We start from the raw sequence: 23410 nt of genomic DNA, 5'->3' as shown, positions 1-23410 counted from the left end.
TATAGTTTACAAAAATATAGTTTGTTTTAATTTTGTTTTTAATTATTGTTATGAATTATGGGATACATTTTCGATGTATATAATGTCATTTTTTGGATAATTATTGTTTATGTCTTTTAATATATTTGTAAAAATTCTAGTTCTAGTTATTAAATTTAGGTTAAGTCATTTTTGTTATGTTTAGCACCGTAGCAGGTTGTGGGTTTTAAGGGGCACAGGGTGGGAAGTAGTTATAATAAATGAATGATTCATTTTTAATTCATAATATTTATTTAATTACAGACTAATTATATTAATAGTGAAATTAACAATTATTTTTACAATTTGTGTGTGTGGGTTGTGGGGTTTATATGGTTATAGGATGGGAAGTCATTTCATTTTAATTAATTAATAATTAATTAGTAATTCATATTCATAAATTAATTGAGAATGAATTATGTTATTGGTGTAAATATATTTTTTTAATTTACATTTTATGTGTGGGTTATGGGGTTTATAGGGGTAGAAGGTGGGAAGTTATTTAATTCTAATCATGTAATAATTAATTGTAAACAAATATTAATAATTTATTTGATGAATAATGCACTCCTCACCTGCTGGTGGGGCTATTTACACCATGCCACAGAGCGACTCCCTGCTTAGCCTCACTGGACAAACAGAGTAACGTACCCGCTCCCTCGCCGCCACACAGCACCTCCTGTGTTCCCTGAGACCGCTGGTGCTGCCGCTCAATTGGTTTGTGCCCCGCTTTTCTCCCCACTACCTGCATTCTGCTGTGCTACTGTTTATTTTGTGCTCACTTTGCTCACTGTTTTATTTTTAACACTGTTGTCTTGCCAGTTTTTCATATCTCTGTGTCCTCCAACTTTTGCCTTCTGTAACTGCTCCCCCTTTTGCTTTCCTGACGCTGTGTCCCTTGCGGCCCCGCCCTCCTGCACTCCCCTTCGCCGCCAAGCTCCGGCCTCCCAGCTGTTCTCCCTCCCATATCCCCTCTTATGGAGACCGCGCAGTGGGCGCGCCTAAGGCAAGCCTGTCTGCGCCCATCTGCGCCTGGACTGCGCCCAGCGCCAGGACCCCTGGCCCTCGCAAATGTCACAACAACCGCCTCTGCTATGACTCCAGCACCCTCCATGCACTCAATGCCGGACAATCACACACCTGCTGCCTGGCCACCCTGAAACACACCCAAGGACCCTTCTTCTGCCGGAACTGCAGCTTCACCAGCATCCAGCCCACCAACCCACCAACCAAAGAGCCCAACTTCCTCAGATGCATCCGCTCAACACCCACTCCACCCGCAAACATGCCGTCGAACTCTGGGACCTACTCGACACCAACGCCCCAGATGTCGCCTTCCTGACGGAGACCTGCCTGAACCCCTCCTCGGCACCCGACATCGCCATAGCTATCCCGGAAGGCTACAATCTCACCCGCAAGAACCGAACCAACGGAGTAGGAGGAGGAATTGCCATCATCCACAGAAACACTCTCAAAATCTCGACAGACACCAACAACACCCTCAGCACCGCCGAACACCTGCACTTCCAGATCCACACCGACCCCAATATAACCCTCAGAGGTACCCTCATCTACAGACCCCTTGGACCCCGACCGCAGTTCAGCGACTCCATCGCGACTTCAGCTCCACAGGCTACATCCTCCTCGGGGAACTGAACTTCTACCTCAAGAACAACAACGACTCCAACTCTTTCATCCTGTTCGCACAACCTCGCCAACCTTGGACTTAGACAATTAGTCACAACACCCACCCACTCCGCCGGACACAGGCTTGACCCCATCTTCTCAGCAAGCTCCCACGTCTTCTTCAACCGCACCACCGAACTCCACTGGACCGACCACCGCTGCATCCACTTCACCTTCCGGAAACACACCAACGCACCCAGCAGATGCCTCGTCACCGCTGGAGCAAAGTCACTAAAGACCAGCTAACCACTGCCCTCACCCAGAGCCCACCTGCAGACCGGCGCAAGCCGCAGCCCGTAGCCTCAGACAATGGATCAATGACTGCGGCAACACCCTCGCCCAGCTCAAGAAGCCCTCCAACACTCACGCCAGCAAGAGAGCCAGATGGTTCACTGAAGACCTCCAGGCCTCCAAGCGAACCTGCCAAAAACTAAAAAAAACTGGATCTGTGAACGAACACCGGAAAGCTACACAGCCCACAAGAACGCCACCCACAGACCCCACCACCTCATCAGATCCGCCAGAAGGACCTCCTTCAAAAACTGCCAAGACAACAATGCCCACAACAGCAAAGAGCTCTTCAACATCATGAAGGAACTCTCCAACCCCAGCTCCAACACCAACGACATCCCACAGTCACAAGACCTGTGCAACTCACTGGCCGCCTTTTTCCATCACAAGATCGCAGACATCCACAACAGCTTCGACCCCATCACCACCCAGGCAACCGATGAGTCCCCCTCTCCCATGACCACCACCGCTCCATCCGCCTGCTTGCCTGGACCAACATCAATGACGACGACACCATCAAGATCATGAACACCATCTACTCCAGATCCCCGGAAGATACCTGCCCACACCACATCTTCAACAAAGCCAGCAGCACCATCGCACCCCATCTCCGGAAAACCATCAACATCTCCTTCAAGACTGCATCCTTCCCGGAGAGCTGGAAATACGCAGAGATTAACTTCTTACTCAAGAAACCCAAGGCGGACCCCATGAACCTCAAGAAGTTCCAACCCATCTCCCTGCTCCCGTTCCCGGCGAATGTCATCGAAAAGGCCATCAACAACTGACCAGCTTCCTCGAGGAGAACAGCATCCTGGACCCGACCCAGTCCGTGTTCCACAGCAACCACAGCACCGAAACTGCCCTCATCGCCGCCACCGATGATATCAGGATCCTGCTTGATAACGGAGAATCCGCGGCCCTCATCATCCTGGACCTGTCAGCCACCTTCGACACAGTCTGCCACCACACACTATGAACACGCCTCTGCAACGCCGGAATCCAAGAGAAGGCCCTGGACTGTACCACCTCCTTCCTCTCCGGCAGAAAACAGACTGTCTGCCTCCCCCCCTTCTGCCTGAAGCCACTGAGATCATCTGCGGCTCATCTCTCAGCCCAACACTGTTCAACGATTCCTGGCGGCCGACTGCACTAGGAGCACCCCCTACACCCACCGACCATGCACGCAACCTAGCAGTCATCCACAACTCCACCCTTTCCATGACGAAGCAGGTCAATGCCGTCTCCTCCTCCTGCTTCAACACCCTCCACATGCTTCGCAGGATCTTCAAGTGGATCCCCACCGAAACAAGAAAGAAGGTCACCCAGGCCCTCATCAGCAGTAGACTGGACTATGGAAACACACTCTAAGCAGGAGCCCCGGCCAAACTCCTGAAACGGCTCCAATGCATCCAGAACGGCTCCGCACGCCTGATCCTCGAAATCCCATCGCTGCAGCCACATCACACTCCACCTGAGAGACCTGCACTGGTTCCAAAATCAGCAAGAGGATAACCTTCAAACTCCTCACCCACGCACACAAAGCACTCTGCAACACTGGACCAGCGTACCTCAACAGCCGACTCAACCTCTACGCCCCCACTCGCCAGCTCCGCTCCGCAGACCGCGCCCTGGCCACTGTCCCCTGCATCCGAAGAGTGACCTCCACCAGCAGATCATTCTCCCACCTCGCCACAAAGACATGGAACACCGTCCCCACCCTCAGACCTCAGACCTCCTAACCTTCAGGAGACTGCCTACCACTGACACCAGGGTTACAATTGGTATACATACAGAGATTACGATGCCCATCATTATACGCTGTGCCTGCCACTTCCACCAGAGATCATGATATTAAAAGGCACTATTACACAAGACAATAGTAAACTCATCAGAAGAGGCCTTCAGAAGGGCATGCAAAAGCAGATATGTATCATCCAACGTACACTAAACAACTCCAACCATTGCCGCAGGACACATGTCACATGCACTCCTCACCTGCTGGTGGGACTATTTACACCATGCCACAGAGCGACTCCCTGCTTAGCCTCACTGGACAAACAGAGTAACTTACCCGCTCCCGATGGCTGTCTCCTGGATTCTCAGCTGCTGTATTATGAAGGGGTCCCCCACTACTGCAGACCTCCTTGTCGCTTCCGCTGCGCTCTGTCAGCAGAACCTTACCATAGTCCCTGAAAGGAAAGAGCACCACAAATGACAAGTTAAAAGGTTGGACATGGGAGAGCGCCCGACGCGGCAAATCAAAATGGCTGCTCCAACTTGAGCTTCGCGATTTCAGGCGGCGCTATATTAAGGACTCGTTTCCTGCCAGCGTTCTCTCGGCAAACTGGCGGAATATTAAATTAAATGCCCCTCTTCAGCTGGGTATGCTTTTTTAAGCTTAAACTGCATTTTTTTGAGTAGATAATTGCGAAAATGCTCCTTATTCGATAGCGGCTGCCATTTTGGTTTTTTTTCACTCGTTTTTTCCTCTTTATTTGAATATGACCCTCCAGTTACCTTCATTTCTCACCTACTGCTGCAACTTCTGGATATTTCTCCTACATGACTGATTCATTGGCGTCTTTTGGATCTATTTTTACCTCAGCATTATTCCTTTGAATGTGCGTCATTGGTATATGAGGTACATCCCTTGGTCCATGTAACTGCGCTACCATTCTTTCGCAGTTTGCTGTATTTTTGGGCGCTTAATCTCTTTTGTGTGCTTTTCACTTGACTGTTATGGCATTTTGGGTCAGCATATCACTTACGTACTTAGGTGGTCCACTTTCCCTCTACATTTACACTGGTCCTCTCAGTGTTCGTCACAATGGAGCACGCACATAACTCAAAAGCTTCTAATACTGCCTCCTCTACACGCAAGGACCCTGCTTCCTCTGGTAAGCGCCTCAAAACGGATCCTCCCTCTCCCTCTAAGTCTCTACTTCCTGTCACTCAAGAAGATATCATGGAGGAGCTACGCCTCATACGCACTTTTATGGCTGATACCACTACTACCTTACAGAGACTGGAGGAAAAATGGTCCAACCTGGATAAGAGGGTATCAGATGTTGAACAACAAATCAGTGATGCTCAAGATGTTGTTGCTAAGATTGCTAGCCTCACTAAGGAAGTTGAAATGCTCAAGAAAACCTGGGAGGATTTGGAGAATCGTAATAGGCGCAACAATTTGCGCATTTATGGTATTCCGGAGAATTCAGAGGGGTCAGACATCATCCAATTTTTAAAGACTCAAGTCTTACCTATTACTGGCTTACCTAAGCATCTGGATGTGAATATTCAAAGGGCACATCGTCTTGGACCAAAAAACTCTTCTATTTCTTCTAAACCCAGAGGCATCATCGCTTATTTCCTTCTCTACTCAGACCTTATGACTATTCTTCACTCTCAAACAGCACAAGCAGTTACTATTGTCTGGTCACAAACTCTTTCTCACTCAGGATGTTTCAAAGCTGACTGCTGCGCATCGCAAGGAGTGTCCGGACTTACGACCTACGCTACGATCCATGAATGCTAGATATGGCCTCATTCACCCTTGCTTTTTCACAGTTACTTATAAAGAAAGAACTTTCAGCTTCGACGACCCAGCGGACCTTCGGATGTTTATCAACACTCATAAAGAAGACTCCATTGAACACAGCAGTTCTTAATGTTTCTGTGCTTTGGCTTGTTGTTTTATAACTTTTCGTTATTTTGTTCCTCATGGTAATGTGTTCTTGTTCTACTCACCTTGTTTTTTAGGTCTCTTTTCCAATATTTTGGTTCTATCTTCCCTTCATTGTGCTGTTCCGTTGTCTGTTATATGCATCCTAGTACGCTGCCTTCCTTTCCCAATTGTTTGGTAAGTCTCCTTCATTTGTATTACATAGTCGTGTTTGGTCTCCAGACCCAACTGTATTTTTTTTCTTCCCTTTTTGAATCCAATGTTTTTGAGACCATACATTTGACATTCTCTTTTGCTGTGCGGTTGTTTGTCCTTTGCTGCTCCCGCTCTCACTTTATTGTCCTTCGTGCTTTTGTCCTGCATGGCTGAAGCCTTTTGTTTTTTTGCAATTTTTTTTTCTTCACTTTATCTCAGGGGAGTTTTGATCTCCCACTCCTCTCTTTTTCCCTCTATCTTTTCTCTCACTCTATTTCTTTCTTTATGGCATTCTTTATATATTTCTGCTCTCCTCTTTCTATGTCCCTTTGTTTTTCATACCCAGATTCTCCTTCATTCTTTCAATTTTCTTCACAATTCACTTATTCTCTTTTTCTTTATTGTGGTAGTGGTGTATTATATTTTCAGGCTTATTTCCTTCCTTTTAACAGTCGTTCCTGCCTCTCCTAAGTTGTTTATCTTCTGTTTATTTCTATCTCACCTCTCTTCATTTTTTCTATCTTCATGCATATATTTCTATTTTCCTCTTAAATGAATGGTCTTGTAATATCTTTGAATGTTAAAGGTCTTCGTAACCCGGTTAAAAAACAATCGGCTTTATCTCATTTAGCAAGATTGAAATGCCAAGTTGCTTTGTTACAAGAAACTCACCTTTCCCAAAATGACCTTTCCTCTCTATGCAAGCAATGGGTGGGTGATGTATTCTGTTCGCCTTCAGTTAATAATAAGAATGGTGTTATCATTTTGTTTCATAAATCACTGTCAATTCAGCTAAAAAATGAGATTTCAGACTCGAATGGCAGATGGTTGTATTTAGATATTACAGTCAATATCTCAGATTTATCCTTTTGCAATGTTTATGGTCCCAATGGTATTGATCTCACTTTTTGGAATGACTTCTCCAGATTTTTTTCCTCTCACACCAGTGTTGATTTAATTGTTGGAGGTGATTGTAATCAGTTAATGGACCCTTTCCTGGATCGTACATCTCAGACCAGATATATTTCTAATAAAATACAAAAGTCATTTTACAAAGCTCCTGGAGATTGTGTCAACCGGATACCCTGGAATTTTCCTTTTTTCCCCCCTGTCCATGCATCACATTCCCGGATTGATTATATTTTTCTCACTCAACATACTTTTCAATTTATGACAAATATTGAAATTGGTTCTATTCTTATTTCTGACCATGCCCCTGTTATTCTAGATATTGATTTTCCTTCACCTACTCCCAGCTCCTGCTGTTGGCGTTTCAATAGCTCTCTCCTTCTGGACCCTCAATTTGTTGATCAATTTACTCTTTTTATGGATGAATTCTTTCACAAGAATCTTAACTCTACTTCCCAGTTCCATTTTGTCTGGGTTGCTTTTAAAGCTTCAGCTAGAGGCTTTATCATTGACTTAGTATCTTGTAAAAAGAAGCAGGCCCTTTCCAAATCCTCCCTTATCCTCAAACAGATCAAAGATCTGGAGCATATTTTTTATACATCCAACTCTCCTGAAGCTCTTTCTTTCCTTATTAAAGCGAAACTTCAATTTAATAAATTCTCTTGTGATGCGGCCTGCAATCACCTTTTAAAATGTAATTCTAAAATGTGTGGAGGGCGCAATAAAGCTGGTAGATCTCTTGCAAATTATCTTAAAATTAAGAAACATAAATCCAACATAGCTGTCATTACTGATGCGCATGGGAATCGTCACAGCACGAATGATAAGACTCTTGATTGTTTTGTTCAGTACTACTCCTCTTTATATACACCTGAATCGACTCCATCCCCTTCTCAAATAGACTCTTTCTTTCTCAACATACCTAAATCCTCCTCTGCAGATATTGATTTCTCCTCTCTTGATGTCCCTATCTCTGAAAAGGAGATTTTGCAAGCAATCACTTTTTTACCCAAAGATAAGTCTCCTGGCCCCGATGGTTTTACCATACGCTTTTATTTTCATTTTAAAAATGATCTAATACCACACTTATCCTCCTTGATAGCTTCCTTTCTCTCCATGGGTGAATCCAAAGGTTGTTTTACTCAAGCCATGTTATGCTTACTCCCTAAAAAAGACAAAGATCCCTCCATTTGCAAAAATTATCGGCCTATTTCTTTAATCAATTCGGACTGCAGAGTATATGCAAAAATGTTAGCTTCCCGATTGAATACTGTTGTTCCGGACCTCCTTAATATTTATCAATCCGGCTTCGTTAAAGGCAGGTCTATTACGGATAATTCTAGAACCCTCCTCAACATTATTCATCTTGCCTCCAAGATGAATGCCCCTCTCGCTGCTCTCACCCTTGATGCTGAGAAAGCATTTGATAGGGTTAATTCGTACTTCATGTTTGGGGCTCTTCATTGGCATGGATTCAGTCCCCATATCATTAAACTAATCCAATTATTATATTCAGCCCCCTCTACTTCTATTTGGGTTAATGGTGCTCAGTCAGCTTACTTCCCTTTACATAGGGGTACTAGACAAGGTTGTCCTTTGTCTCCCCTCCTTTTTATTTTAGCCTTAGAACCTTTCCTTGAAATAATTTGGCGCTCCACCTCTTATTCCGGATTTGTTTATAAAACTCTAGATATCAAATTCACAGCATATGCTGATGATATTTTACTTTATATTTCTAACCCACTACCTCTTTACCTGCCCTTTTTTCCCTTACTTAATGAATATTCCTCAGTCTCTGGATATAAGCTGAATATTGATAAGTCTGAAGTTTTACCTCTTAACAAACATTGTCTTTCACATATGTTTCACGACTCCGGTTTTGAATGGAATCCAATGAGTATCAAATGCTTGGGTGTTTTATATGCCAATTCTATCAAAGATACCATCAATATAATTCATAAAGATATCCTTTCCAAGCTTTCTGCTCTTATAGAACGTTGGTCCCCCCTATTTTTATCCTGGTGGGGAAGATTGGCAACTATCAAAATGATGCTTCTCCCCATTATTAATTTTTACCTCTCCATGCTGCCCATTTCCCTCCCGCTCACTTTTTCACGCTTATCAATCGCATCCTTGTTCGTTTTCTCTGGAACAACCGTAAATCCAGGATATTCCTGTTTCGCTTTCAGCATCCAAAACACTTGGGAAGGGTAAATTTTCCCAACCTTGTACGTTTTCATTCTTCTTTCACTTTAAAACAAATCTGGCCATTCCTAACTGACTCATCCTCTCCCCCTATCACTGCATGGAGTGCCTTAGAGCTAGCTCAGCTTTCGCCTTTCCCTTTCCTTGCAGCTACTCATTTATCTCAACCCCCTAAACGTTTTCTTTCACCCACTTTCAAACTCTCCAGGGCGCTTTCACTTTCATTGTTTCGCTCCTCTTTTTCTCAAGCACATTTACAATCTCCCGCCCCGTTATGGTATATTCATTCCCTGAAGATTAATAACAAAGCCCTCTTTTGGAAGGAATGGATTGACAAAGGCAATATGTATGTTGATAAGCTCTTTTTTAATGGTTCCTTATTGAATTTTTCAGACAGTCGCTCATCCTTTCAGTTATCTAATACATATTCTCCCCAGTTCCCTGATTTTCAACTAGCTTTATCTACCCTCATCTCGTACCACAATTCATTATCTGATAATGCTCCATCAGACTTCACTCCATTAGATTTCACCACCCCACACAAAGCTGCCACTATTTACAAGATCCTCTCCCGCTCTACCCTCGACCGCCCTAAATCCAAACCCGAACTTTCATGGGAAAAGGATCTAGCACATGAATTTTCCTTTCCTATTAGGGAATCCATCTGGTCTAAAATTCACACCATATCTCATTCAGCTAGCACTACTCAGACTTCTTTATTTTTTTTATAATTGACTTTTCCTTGCCCCTTCCAACCTTTTCAAGTTTAAAACCTTAGATTCCAGTCAATGCTGGTCATGTCCTCATCCTGATAGTAATCTCTTTCATATGTTTTTCCAATGCCCCTTGGTTAAATCCCTTTGGCAACATATTTGGTGCAAGCTGAATGATATTTTAAGCTCCAATCACACTTTTGACATTGCTGATATTTTTCTAGGTGGTTCTTTTCCTATTTGGAATGTTTCAAATACTGTTCATAAATTTATAGACTTGTTCATAGCTATTTCTTTGCAGATTATTACTACAAATTGGAAAGATACTTCAAAGATCTCTTATACCGCATGGTGGAATTTGTTATGTCACCATCACAGACTTGATCGTGCCCATGCTACGACTACCTCTCTTTTGATTAAAAGAGATTTGTTATGGTTACCTTTAACTGATTCTCTTTCCAGACGTGTATCATAATATGCCTCAATTGTTTCTTTTAATTTATATTATATTCTATTTTCTGTTCTCTTTTCCTTTTCCCGCCTTTTCTCTATTTCTTCCTTTTCTTTTCCTCTCTTTCCCTCTTTCTTTCTTCTATAATTTACAAAACAAAAAAAGCATTTTCTCTTAGTACATATATTATGTTTTCCCTTTTTGGGATTTCTTGTCTTTACAATTCACATTTATATTGTATCTTTCCATTTCTCCAATTTGTATTTTCTTATTGAATTGTGATTCTGTACTAATGTTTTACTTGGCATATTTGTTTTAATAAAGCGTTCTAAACTTAAAAAAAAAGGTTGGACATGTATCTAGGCATCGCGCTTGAGTACTGGACAGCAGACAACAGCTAAGAGGTAAAAACAAGCCTCATTGCCGTAAGCACAACATCTCTCGTGGAAGCAGGGATTTTGGGTAACAGTTATTTATGCTGGAAAAACAAATTACCAGAATAGGCTACAATGCTGAAACATGATCGTTTGAAAACACAGGAAAGACATATTTCCTGAACTAGCTGCACCTGCAACTGGTGGAGAAGTGTGGCTCAATAGTTAGAGCAGCAGACCCTGATGCAGAGGTCTAGCCCGGGACCAGGGTTCAATTCCCCACCTCGGCGGGTCTTGGGCTCAAAATTTTATGGACCTGATAATTCTCGCCTCGGTGCCTATTCCAATCTTGGAGTCCCACTCTGCAACTCTGGGCAATAGCTTGCTTAATCACCACAACAGCCCCCACAACGCTAAGGATGCCTGGCCTCCACCTTGGGGGTGCCCAGGAGTGGATGCCTCACAGGGAAAGCCAGGATGGGTTCCACAGAGGTATTTGTACAAGCGCCTTGAGACCCTTGCGGGTGAGTAGTGCGCTATACAAGTATCAATTTACATTTAACTCAAGAAACTGATCGTTTTGGGACATACTTGGCAGCTTAAGAAATCTAGTGAAACATAGGGCACAATTAGCGCCATAAGGAGTCAGATTTGAAACCAGAGCTCAAATTGCTCAGTTTTGGGCTGTTCTTTTGTACCAAGAATGTGTTATAGCCAAACCTATTTATGTGCTTAGAAAAATACTCTTTTGGAGAGAAAAAGTATTTGTGCAGTTCATATTCATTGGTAGGCCTCTCTCTGTAATGTCATGAAACCATGAAGAGCTGGTATTTCTTTCAAATCCAAAACCCCCTTCCTTTGGCAATTCTCTGGGCTGCAGTGTATTTGTCATTGCTACCAGGTTAGTTCTCACTGGGATTTGGGGAGTTTCGTAGCCCCATCGGTACAACCTGGAGTTCATTTGAGTGGCTCAGAACAAGAGCTGGAATGCGGCACTGTTCAGATATCGGCCTATTAGACTGTACGACCAGCCTTCATCCACATGACAAATCCGGCTTGCCTTATGGTGCTATTTGATGCACCTTGTGATTAAAGTTATGTCTTTGTTTTATGTGGGCAGGAGGGGAGATTTTCCTTCTGATCTATGTGGGTGAAGGGGGGCGATCAGGGATCAGTGATGACACTGTGCATTCAATGGATTAATGGCACAACATTTGTTGCTACTGTTTTAATCTTTAATGAAAATTTAATAAGTACATTTACAGAAAAAAGGTCGATTAAGGTCTTGAAAAAAATTTTCTGCTTTCGGGAATCATGTATCATTCACCCCTTTTCTAAGCAAGTGTATAATTGCTAACCAATAGCTGATGCACTTGACACCATAATTCTCGGGTGGATGAAGTTACCTCTTTTGGGAGTGAGCTATTCAAGCACCACTTACAGCATCAATAATATATCATTACTTATTCTGTGCTCAAACCAAAACTAAAATATTCCACAAATCTTAACTATGATTAAGATTAAATAAATAAGTGATTAAAGCAGTGATTACGAGTTTCGTGGTAGAAATTTCCAAGCCTGCACATTGCGTAAATACTTATTCCGCAGTGTTTGGTAAATAACAGGTATTCTAAAAGACATCCATGATGATTGTGTACTGTGTACTGTGGAATCAGTGTTTATTGCATGTATTTACCACAGACTGTATGCTATTTACTGCATGTAGTAAATACCAGACCCAATAAATAGCTCATTGTTAGGAAGTGCGTATTTTTAAGCATTAGAGTATCCTGGAAGGAGAAAATAATCCATAGAGAGCAGAAATAGCCAAGGCAACACACAGAAGGACCTCAGAACCCCCACAAAGTGAACAAGCAACTCTTTCAAGTGTGAGAGTGTGCAAGCTTTTATTTAGTATGGAAAACTCACCTTCAAACAAGACAAACAGAATTAAATGACATCCTCTGATATCACTCAGTTATCACAAGCAGAAAACTGCCAAACTTTCATAAGGGAAAGTAAGTACATGTTTATGGATCCAGAGCTAGACGTCCTTGCCAAGGAGGTGGTAAAATACTGTTGGACTAGGACCTTTCTGCAGGGTCATCCCCAAACCATAAGCCTCCCTCCTCCTATTTTCGCTCAATTAATTTTTGTTGGCCTGTTATGATCCCCAATGCACCCCAATATAGACCTAGGTAGCTGCACAACCTTTTACCTACATTTGTCCTACCTTACCCTACATAACATTCCTGGCCCTGACCTTTTACCTAGTTAAGTGAAAAATAAATGTTGGGTGGTTTTCTTAGAAAACTAGCCTCATTTATTATGCATGAGGATTCTTAGTATCATATTTTAATCCCCTGCCTAGGACATGCCCAGCAGGATTACCATCTACTGAATAATAACTCTGTACAAAAGTCACAGTACCATAACACATACAGGTAGAGCCCCTGAGGGTATTTTGTGGGTAAAAAATAATGACATCTTCGCTGAGGAATGAGAGGAGAAGCTTTCATGCTGACACTGAATGCTGAGGTCCCGGCCAGCAGAAGCTCCAGCACACAGTGGTCTGACATCCATTGCTGGGTGTCCAACTCCAGAACAAGGTGTCCTTCATTCTCTCCCATCAGATCATGGGGTTAGCTCTTTATTAGGGGGATTCTTGGCTTTACACCTACATACATGGTAGGTACACTTAGGTACACTTAGACAGCGTTTACATTGTAGAAGTTAGCTTGATTACTGCCAAATATTGATATTCCTGCATATGTTTACCGTTTTAGCACCATGGCAGAATTTTACCTTTCATTTACTCTGTCAGTGCTTGTAATCCTATATATCTGTTTCTGTCTACTGATTGTCGCAGCAAACATGTTTTATACTCAGCTGACGCTGGTTTAATGAATGCTTATTAAACACTTCCCCATTGTTTATTCTGTGTATCTCTCTGAGACCAAGGGGTCCATTAGGAAGGCGGGCGGAAAAAGTCCGCCCGCCACCCTAACGGAGATCGGGACCGCCCGCCTAAAGGGCGGCGGTCCCGATATTGGCATTAGGATGCGCCCGCCACAGTGGTGGGCACATCCTTCATTTTTAGCATTGTGGCGGGCGGTGCACTCTGCACCGTCCGCCACGATCCTAAAAATGCATTTTTGCATTTGCATATACAAAGCGGCAGGCACCGCGGGGTGCCTGCCTCTTTGTATATGCAAATAAGGGGGGTACCACAGGTACCCCCTGTGTGCCACCCCCCTATTGCCGTCACTCTGGGGGCCCACATGGGCCCCCCAGAGTGAACACCGCATGCCTTTCTGTGGCGGCATTGCCGCCACGGACAGGCATTGAGAAATGCCTATTGTAATACGGCTGGCGGTGTCTGATAGACAACGCCACCATGTTATCCCTTTTCCGCCCCGGCCGCAAGGCGACTGGGGCGGAAAACAGGCGGGCGGTGTTTCCCACCGCTGTGGGCCCCTCCGCCATCATAATATGGCAGGGGGGAATGCAGGGAAGGATGTCGGGCGGATTGCCTCCGCCAGGGTGGCGGTGGCCACCGCTACCCTGGCAGAGGCAATCCGCCCGACATCCTAATGGGCCCCTAAGTGAGCATGATTTACTGAGCGAAAGGTATTGTGCTGTTTCCATGATCCCTGAAGGATTAAGGGTTGTCATGTTGGATAGTTGCCAGAACCTATTCAGTCCTTTGTAAGGTTAGGGGGCTTATAGCGGTACTGCGAGATAGCTGGTCTAATGCTAACATATCCTTTGGGGGTGTCTGGAATCAGTCTGGACACTAATCCCTTAGTTTATGTTATCTAAACACACAGATTCTATGTATTATTAGGAACTACATGACAGGCCACTGCTAACTAATGCTAAGGTGCTTGCGCTCTCTCCATAAAACATGGTCGAATTGGCTTTTGCCCATTCGGCATATTTATTTAATTTACTTATAAGTGCCTAGTAACATTGCACTACATGTGCCCTGGCCTGTAAATTAAATATTACTAGTGGACCTGCAGCACTGATTGTATTACCCACTTAAGGAGCCCTTTAAACATGCTCAGGTCTCCCATTGCACAACCTGCATGTGAAGTTTTAACCTGGCATTTCGACCTGGTAAAACAAACATTTTGCTAGGCCTTTTTAATAGGCATTAGTAACCCATAAGGTAGGTCCTGGACAGCCCAGAGAGTACGATGCAATGTATTTGAAAAGTTAGACATGTACTCCTAAATTTTACATATCATAGTAGTAAAAAACTCAAATTCATTTTTCACTACTGCAAGGTCTCGCTCTCCCGTAGGATAACATTGGAGTTGTCATATCAAATAAGTGCAATTTCCAGATGGGAAGAGATAACTGATTCATTTTTGGTGTCTCTGGAATTATAATTTAAAATCCTAATTCATGGTGAAATCGGATTTTAAATCCCAATTCTGAAAATGTCACTTTTAGAATGTTCAAAACAATATAGAGATTGATTTACCAATATATGTTGCCACATTTTGGTGCTAGTAAAAGTAATAAAGAACTTGCAAAATTCATCAGAGAGTCATACATTTCTTTTGAAGGATAAACTTATTTTGTTTAAGAGACTGATGACTTGAGGAGAAGCTTGAATAACAACTATAACTGATGAAGACATTTATTGTAGAGAAGTCCCTTATGGGAGTATGATAGCAGTGCAACAAGGAGACACTACTGCTTATGAAGAACTGTGCAGTTTTTACACTTTTAGAAGGTTGGTATTTTCTTGCCTTAAAGGAAACGCAAGGAGATCAATCAATCAGGGAATTGTAAACCCACTATTCACCCATGAGGGTCTCAAGGCGCTGGGGAGGGGGGTCAGCAGTTCTGAGATGATTGACGGAGCACTGAAACTTTTCAGACACTCAGCCCCAGTCACAGATCTGGGTTGAATCCATCATCATTCGTTAGCTCACTTCGCCACCTCAGTTCAGACTAAAGCTATATGCAAATCAGTCTTGACCTTGTGCCTCATGGGACCAGTCCAGCCTGAGCTGCCGAGCCAGGTCTTCCCGGAACCGGAAACAGGCCTCCATGGCTGGGTTGAAACAGGAATGGCATGGTGAGCAAAACAACAATGGATTTAGGCCCAGATGCCTGTACTTAGGGGAATATATGACATTGTTTTCCATTCTGCCCATCAATTGTCATTTTTTCATTTTCTTGCTTTAGCCACTTGGTGCCTGTCTTTGTTCATATGACTTGGTGTAGTTGGCAGTTGGGCTTTGTGTATTCCCCCTAGACAGCCACACACAAATGGGGCTTAGGTGTGGCTGGATGGGGCATCACTTACAGGATGGGAGTGAGGAGCTGGGCCCAGCCTCACTAAAACATGAATAGGTTGTGTACTGTCTTCACACAAAGGGCTCCCTTCCCCTGTAGTTAGTCCAGAGCCAGAGCAGAGAAGACAGGTCATCTGTGCACTCCAAAGGCAAGCTTTTAGAAGCTTCTCCCCACTTCAAAGACATGCACAACTGTGCATAAAAGAAGGACCTCAGGCACCATCACTTCAGTGCAGTTCTGGGCCTGTGCATACCCAGTCATATGGAAGGACCGCTGTGCTGTTACAAGGACTGCCACTCTGCTAGTCCACTGGACTACTACTCTGAAGGAGCTGCTGCAATTGTTGGGCTGACCCGCTGTCTGCTTCCCTCTTGCCTTGGGAAAAAGGACTGGACCTGTAACCAATCTTGAGCCCACAACCCCTGAATGACTCAAAGGGCTAGTCTGCTGGTGTCCTGATCTGAGCCTCAGGGACAGAGAAGGTTCCCCAACAGCTACTAGACACATCTTAGAGAGTTTGTGACCACCAACCCGTACCCCTTGTGTCCTGGACCCTTGGTGGGCTCTTAAATCAAGCTTTTAGACTCTTTGTAACTGTGAACGGCCCGTTCACACCAGAACTGCACTTCTTGCACCGAAAATCCACAAAAATTGCTGCCAGCCCATTTCTTCAGCCAGCAAGCATTGATCACCACAGAGGACTGCCTATGGAAAGTACCATCAGCTTGTGCCGCAGACCTCCACCAGTGATGCTCTCCTTTATCCTGGTGACCTTCCTCCATGCATATGGGACTCTTGGCATAAAACTTAAGAGTCATATCTCAAGCGGGACTAATCTGGCACTGTCTGACCCACCATCTATTGCGGTCGGCTTCATCTTTTGACTTTGACCTGGTCCAGCATGACCAGTTATCCCCTGTTGGTGCTTCTGCTTTTAGGAACCATATAGCAGTTTATTCTTTAAAAAATAATAACTACAGTTCTACTGATTTGATTTTTGTTGCTCATTAAATAATGCTTTATTTTTCTAAACTTGTGTGGGATACTTTTTGTATGGTGCTTTCACTGCTTTACTTTTTGCAATGTTGTACACATACTTTACTCATTACCTCTAAATAAGCCTGACTGCTCTGTGCCAAGATGCCGGGGTGGTGAGCACAGGATAATTTGGGGTTTGCTTGTGCCTTACACTAAAAAGGATTGTGGTTGCTGCTTGACCACAGGCCTATTCGCCTGTCAACCAGTAACCCAATTTCTAACAGACACCATAAACGTCCAATGTCTTAAGCTGAAGATGCCACCAAAAACAAACAAGAAAACGATTATGGACAAAATCAATACTGTATCAACATATCCACAGGTTCCAAATCTTGACATGCTAGGTACTTAAATGACTTTCCAAGGGCAAGCAGTAAAGCAAGGATGCATCCATTGTGGGGTACTAGAGAATGGAAGATTGAGCAGATGTAATCAATCTGTGAGACCCTCACCTATCATTACTGTATATGGAGGTCCAGTCATTTGTGCAGGTGAACATGATTTTATTTCTCAGCTCAAACAGTGCATTTACTGTGTTGTTTGTATTATTGTGTTGGTACTAGTTTCTTTGTGTCAGTTTAGAGCTCTTCTTGCATTCTCTACATTTCAGAAAGTTTTACCACTTGCTGTTGACTGGAGGAATGTTAAGGTGTTATTTTCCACTGGTTTTCAATTACCTCTCATGTTTGTAATTGGTTGTTATTTACCACGTGTTACGTTTCACATGCAGCAAGTATTACATGCAGTAAATAACACATAAACAGCCATTAGTACATGTGTTTTATTACCTAGTGATCAGACATGCCAATAAATTATTGCGCTGTTTACCCTTGCATGCAATAATTACCACAAATCCGGCTACATACTCAAAGCTTTAATATGAGTGCCCCAGAATTAAATCTGATTTGAACCAAATGACCCATTTTGTGTGTATTCCAGAGCATTTATCCAATATGGCGGTCTAGCGCCAATGCAGGCACCCTTGCATCATGGTTTGAGGGTGCCTGCATTGTAAACAGGAGTGTTTTGTGCAGAACAAAATCCTGAGAGGATGATCTTTCTATGTGTGCTACAGAACTAAGAGTTAAAAAGCAACAAAAAATAAGGATATTTATCTTCACCTGTCCTGGGGAGGTTATCTTTTTGGCACATTCCCTGGTTTATCGGGTTTGGTAAATCTAGAAATGCATCAAAAGCCTTGGGAGTTGTGAGGGAACCCCCACATAATTCCCATGGAACACCTCCTGTGCACAGAGTAATGCAACACAGCGATACTCCAGAATTTTTAACCATTCAAAGCCATGCAAAGTGGATTGTGTGGCTTCAAAAATATGACTTGAGGTTTGTGTTGCTCTTGCGCCACATTGCGAGTTGCAAGAGTGATGCAAACCGGGTCATAAATATGGCCCTTAGTGCGCATGCTCACAGCAAACACACTGTCTGCTTTGTTAATCTCAAAGTAGGATCCATTTCACTGGTTTTATCTAAGCTCCCAAGTTTTACATTGTTTTTCACACAGACATACTCTAATATGGTAGCACTCAGCTGCAGTTGCACCGCAGTTATGAAAACCATAATAGGTTCAACAGCTTTAACAATAAGCTGCCTTATGCTGAAGCGTAATAATAATTACATTAGCTAAACGTGTTTACATTTTATATACGCTTTAAGGAAAAGCATCGGAGCATTTATGGTGCATTTTCCAAGGAAAATGATTTTGTGGTGAAAAAATGGGGTAATTCCAAGTCTGTTCTAACCCCGGATCCGGCTTCTACTGCTGATGGGAGTAAAAACAGAAGCCACAATTTCATTTTTCATGGTTACTGGTACAACATGAAAACATTTTGATTATTCCTTATTCCATTTTTTAAGTACTCATGGGGGCGCACCAAAATGAGAGTCCAAAAAAGAATAAGTAGAAAAAATGTTCTTTATTTATCTTTTTTCAGAAAAAAGAAGCACGTCAATAAAACATGTAGCGAGATCAGCCAACGCGTTTCACTCCTACCAAGGAGTTTCTTCAGGGCTGAAAAAACAATAAAAGACAAAATATTCCCATCAATTGCCTGCATGGCCAAGTGTGTACATATTTACCCTTTTGACATTACATCAATGGTGACTTATTTAGGGTACATGGTTCCCTAGGAACCAGAAAAAACAACAAAGAAAAAACACAGTAGCCTATTGTCAGGGAAAGAATGAACAGCGAATATTTGTTAAATTTAAAACTTTAAAAACATCCCTTTCTAAGCGGTTACTCCCACGGAAGGGGGAGGGTTTTACGTGGAAGACCGGAAAGAAAGGTTCAAAACATCCTTAATGCAATATGTATATCCGTCTTCTGAGGTCCTACTTCTAATTTTAAACAAACCCAAGTGGGGAGAAGAGTTGACCGCTGTCAGTAGGAGAAAGCATAATTTTCACTTCACAATAACACAGTCACATTTCAATCTACCATCGTCATTGCATAGTCGTGAATAGGTAATATTTGAGTAGTTTTCTTATTTTTACCTCATCGGTAGGGTAGAATAAACCAAGAGTACAAATTGCTAGGTTTTTTAGTCCAGTTATACCATATGGTATGAGAGATTAGTAATATATGTATATAAGTATGACACAACACAACTAAGCACTCAACATCATATTTTCTCTCCTTTCTAGTATTTGCAAAAACAAGCCAATCTACATATTATTGTAGTTTTCCTACAATAATATGTAGATTGGATATAAAACACTGTCTCTCTTTACTGACTAGAACCAGTTTGGAATAAGAAAACGACCGAAATATACCACTGTGACTATAGAGGGACCTTACAAAACATTTTACCAAAATATTTGCAGCGGTAAGAATCATAGCCTTGACAGTATACCTTTTCCTGCTAAAGTTTTTTTTTTGTGTCTCACAATATTATTGTCCTTTCCCTCCCATACCCCTCGACAACAAATCACATCCCACTAGATATAATGGAGAGGAGGATGGTCTATTTTGAAAGTGGGCAGGCTTGTTTTTGCAAATACTAGAAAGGAGAGAAAATATGATGTTGAGTGCTTAGTTGTGTTGTGTCATACTTATATACATATATTACTAATCTCTCATACCATATGGTATAACTGGACTAAAAAACCTAGCAATTTGTACTCTTGGTTTATTCTACCCTACCGATGAGGTAAAAATAAGAAAACTACTCAAATATTACCTATTCACGACTATGCAATGACGATGGTAGATTGAAATGTGACTGTGTTATTGTGAAGTGAAAATTATGCTTTCTCCTACTGACAGCGGTCAACTCTTCTCCCCACTTGGGTTTGTTTAAAATTAGAAGTAGGACCTCAGAAGACGGATATACATATTGCATTAAGGATGTTTTGAACCTTTCTTTCCGGTCTTCCACGTAAAACCCTCCCCCTTCCGTGGGAGTAACCGCTTAGAAAGGGATGTTTTTAAAGTTTTAAATTTAACAAATATTCGCTGTTCATTCTTTCCCTGACAATAGGCTACTGTGTTTTTTCTTTGTTGTTTTTTCTGGTTCCTAGGGAACCATGTACCCTAAATAAGTCACCATTGATGTAATGTCAAAAGGGTAAATATGTACACACTTGGCCATGCAGGCAATTGATGGGAATATTTTGTCTTTTATTGTTTTTTCAGCCCTGAAGAAACTCCTTGGTAGGAGTGAAACGCGTTGGCTGATCTCGCTACATGTTTTATTGACGTGCTTCTTTTTTCTGAAAAAAGATAAATAAAGAACATTTTTTCTACTTATTCTTTTTTGGACTCTCATTTTGGTGCGCCCCCATGAGTACTTAAAAAATTGCTTAACTGATCTGGAGAGCACAGCGACGCCAAACAGCAGCTGGTGTCGGGGTTGGCTGCACAAATATCTAACTGACGTGATTATAGACACCATTGGCACTGGAGTTTAGGTGCGGCACTTTCAAGGTCCGCTGCTGCTTTTTCGTACATATTCCTTATTCCATATAGGGAAAAATACCATTAAACATGTAGGCACGTAAAATAAAAGTATATATTGCCAGTGCCTAATTTGAGCTAGTGGTTTCAGGTGGGGCCCACTTGTACTGAATTTTGGCGATTAAGACTTATTTTTCTTCATCAGATCTGCAGAATTGAGAGAAAAACACTGTGGGCCTGATTCACAAAGTACAGTTTTGAGTATGTTTTGTAGTACTACAGTTGGACTACAAATGTTACTGCAAATTGCTATTCACAAACTACACTTTTGTAGTAACTTACACATGTAACTTACACTTTTGTAGTAACTTGCACTTCTGTAGTAACATACACATTTATAATAACTTACATGAGAAATGTACTGTTTTATAGTAAGTCCAGGACTACACATGACAAACTAATTGTACTGCCTCACCCTCCCATAGGGAATAATGGAGGTGGACACATAATCAAAAGTGGGCACTTTTAAATAAAACCCCATAGGAAATAGTGTTAAATTAAATTAGATATTATAAAATATTCTATTTTAATTTAGACCCGCAGTTGGGGAGGAGATCTTTTCGTGGTCAAGTATATGAAATTAAATTTTTTTTTTTAATTCAAAATATGTTTGTTATGGTTTAGTATTTAGGGCTCTCCTATTTTCCTGTTTGCAGATTTGTGAAACTATACAATCACTCCACAATTACCAGGGCCTGGTTTCCATTTGTGAGGGCATGCAGTGTTTTCTTTTGCCTCCTTGAAGTTGTGTGTTCCTTCTGCAGTGTCAAAAGTAAAAAGTTTGAATGCAACTATTATTTTACCTTTTAACAAATTTTCTTTTTCTTCAAATAACCACATATAATATTGTTTGTCAACTCAACGTAAAATAAACTACCAAATATATTCCTTTATGTAATAAAATGTAGGTCATCAAATTGTGTAGGAAACAAAAGGAAAAAAAGGAAAGGAGTTAATGTGAAGGTGGTCTGCAATAATGTATATCACGTGATAACGTGTATAAAGGGTGATTAAATATTTTTCACCCATGTATAATCAATCATTTTCTAAGAGGTCTATGTACTATATCATTGCCTGTATGTTTCAGATAGTTATGAGGTGGGTTGATCCATTTTTAAATTCGCTTAAATTCATCAACAGAATTTACAGACTTCAGGACATATTTACAAGGGAATAGCACCACCAGAGTGTCACTTATAGCAACGTTCTGGTGGCACTATGTCCATTTACATATTACCAAAGTGTGGTGTCATGTTGCCATGGAACTATGGCAATGGGATAGCACGTAGCCAGGGTTCCTTTGGAACGTGGGATAAGGCAGTTGGTGATTGCGGTCCTCTGTGCTGGACCTGTCTCTGTGCTCTACCTGTACACAGCTACTGGAATAACCCTTGCTTAACTCAACCCGGTGTACCGTTCCTTTTCAGAATTCAGCGATGATACGGATGAGCCTGCAGCAGTGCCACCTTCTCAGGACCCCCACATGTTGTGCCCCTGTGTTTCCATGCACATAGTGAGAGGCACAAGGGGGCCCTAGAGTGTTTCCTCACTGCCATACTGTGGTGTTGAGGAAACTCATATTATGCTTGGCAGGACTGCAGCAGCCTCACTAAACATATTGCATCCTCAATACTGCTGCACTACCGCCAGGGATCTCTAATCCCTGTTTTTTGTGGTGGTTCCAGTGTGGTCATCACTGCGCCCCTGCGGGTCTTTCTGTCCATTGACTGCCTAACTTGTAATAAAGCCCTTAGCATCCCTAGAATATAGGTTAGTTAGTTGCTTTCAGATTTAGGATAACATGGTGCGCTTTGTAAATACAGAGTGGCTCAGTGTGTGGGTTATTGTCCCTAGTATCTAGTACATTGCCGGAATACATTCCCTAGTCCTGTGTTGCGAGATAGCACCCATGAAGAACAGTGCATTGTAGTGGTGTTGTGTATTTGGGATACTTTTCAGTGTTCTGAGTTACTTTCAGTAACATGCAGAGGCTCTAAATCTACTCAATTACCCCCTCCTTCAAATGCTGAGGTGTATTGCTTTGTCCCCAGTCAAAAACACGAAGATATACATGTTTTCCCATTTTAGTCTTAATGTGACTTTCGAAGCAATTCCAGATTCAATTGGTCACATCCGTCCTTGGAAATGGAGATAAAGCCACTAGAATTAATTCTGAAGCCACATGCTTCAAGTCAAACAGGTCAAAAGGGGAGCACAATTACTGAGGGAGGTGATCAAGATGCTAAAAAAGTATAGCAAGTTCAATTTGAGCTTGTATACATGGAAAGGAATATAATAAATGTGGCAGGACATTGCAAGACTTTACTGAGGAAAATATTGTTGAATTTAGACAAACAGTTACCTATTCAAGAGTCAAAGGATCAGGCAAGACAACCAATGGAGGGAAATGGGTAAATAATGCAAGTGCACCAAAGATGGATCTGGTGCCTCAGTTTACTAATTCACCCCCTCCAGTAGTGTGTGTCTGCCGTCCTGATCACAGGTTCAAATCCTGATAAGGCACCTCAGGCTTTCCTTCTTCTAAGTTTCATAAAA

Source organism: Lissotriton vulgaris, chromosome 11 (genome assembly GCF_964263255.1).
Source record: "Lissotriton vulgaris chromosome 11, aLisVul1.2, whole genome shotgun sequence".
NCBI classification, from domain to species: domain Eukaryota; kingdom Metazoa; phylum Chordata; class Amphibia; order Caudata; family Salamandridae; genus Lissotriton; species Lissotriton vulgaris.
Note: the sequence above shows the minus strand (reverse complement) of the source record.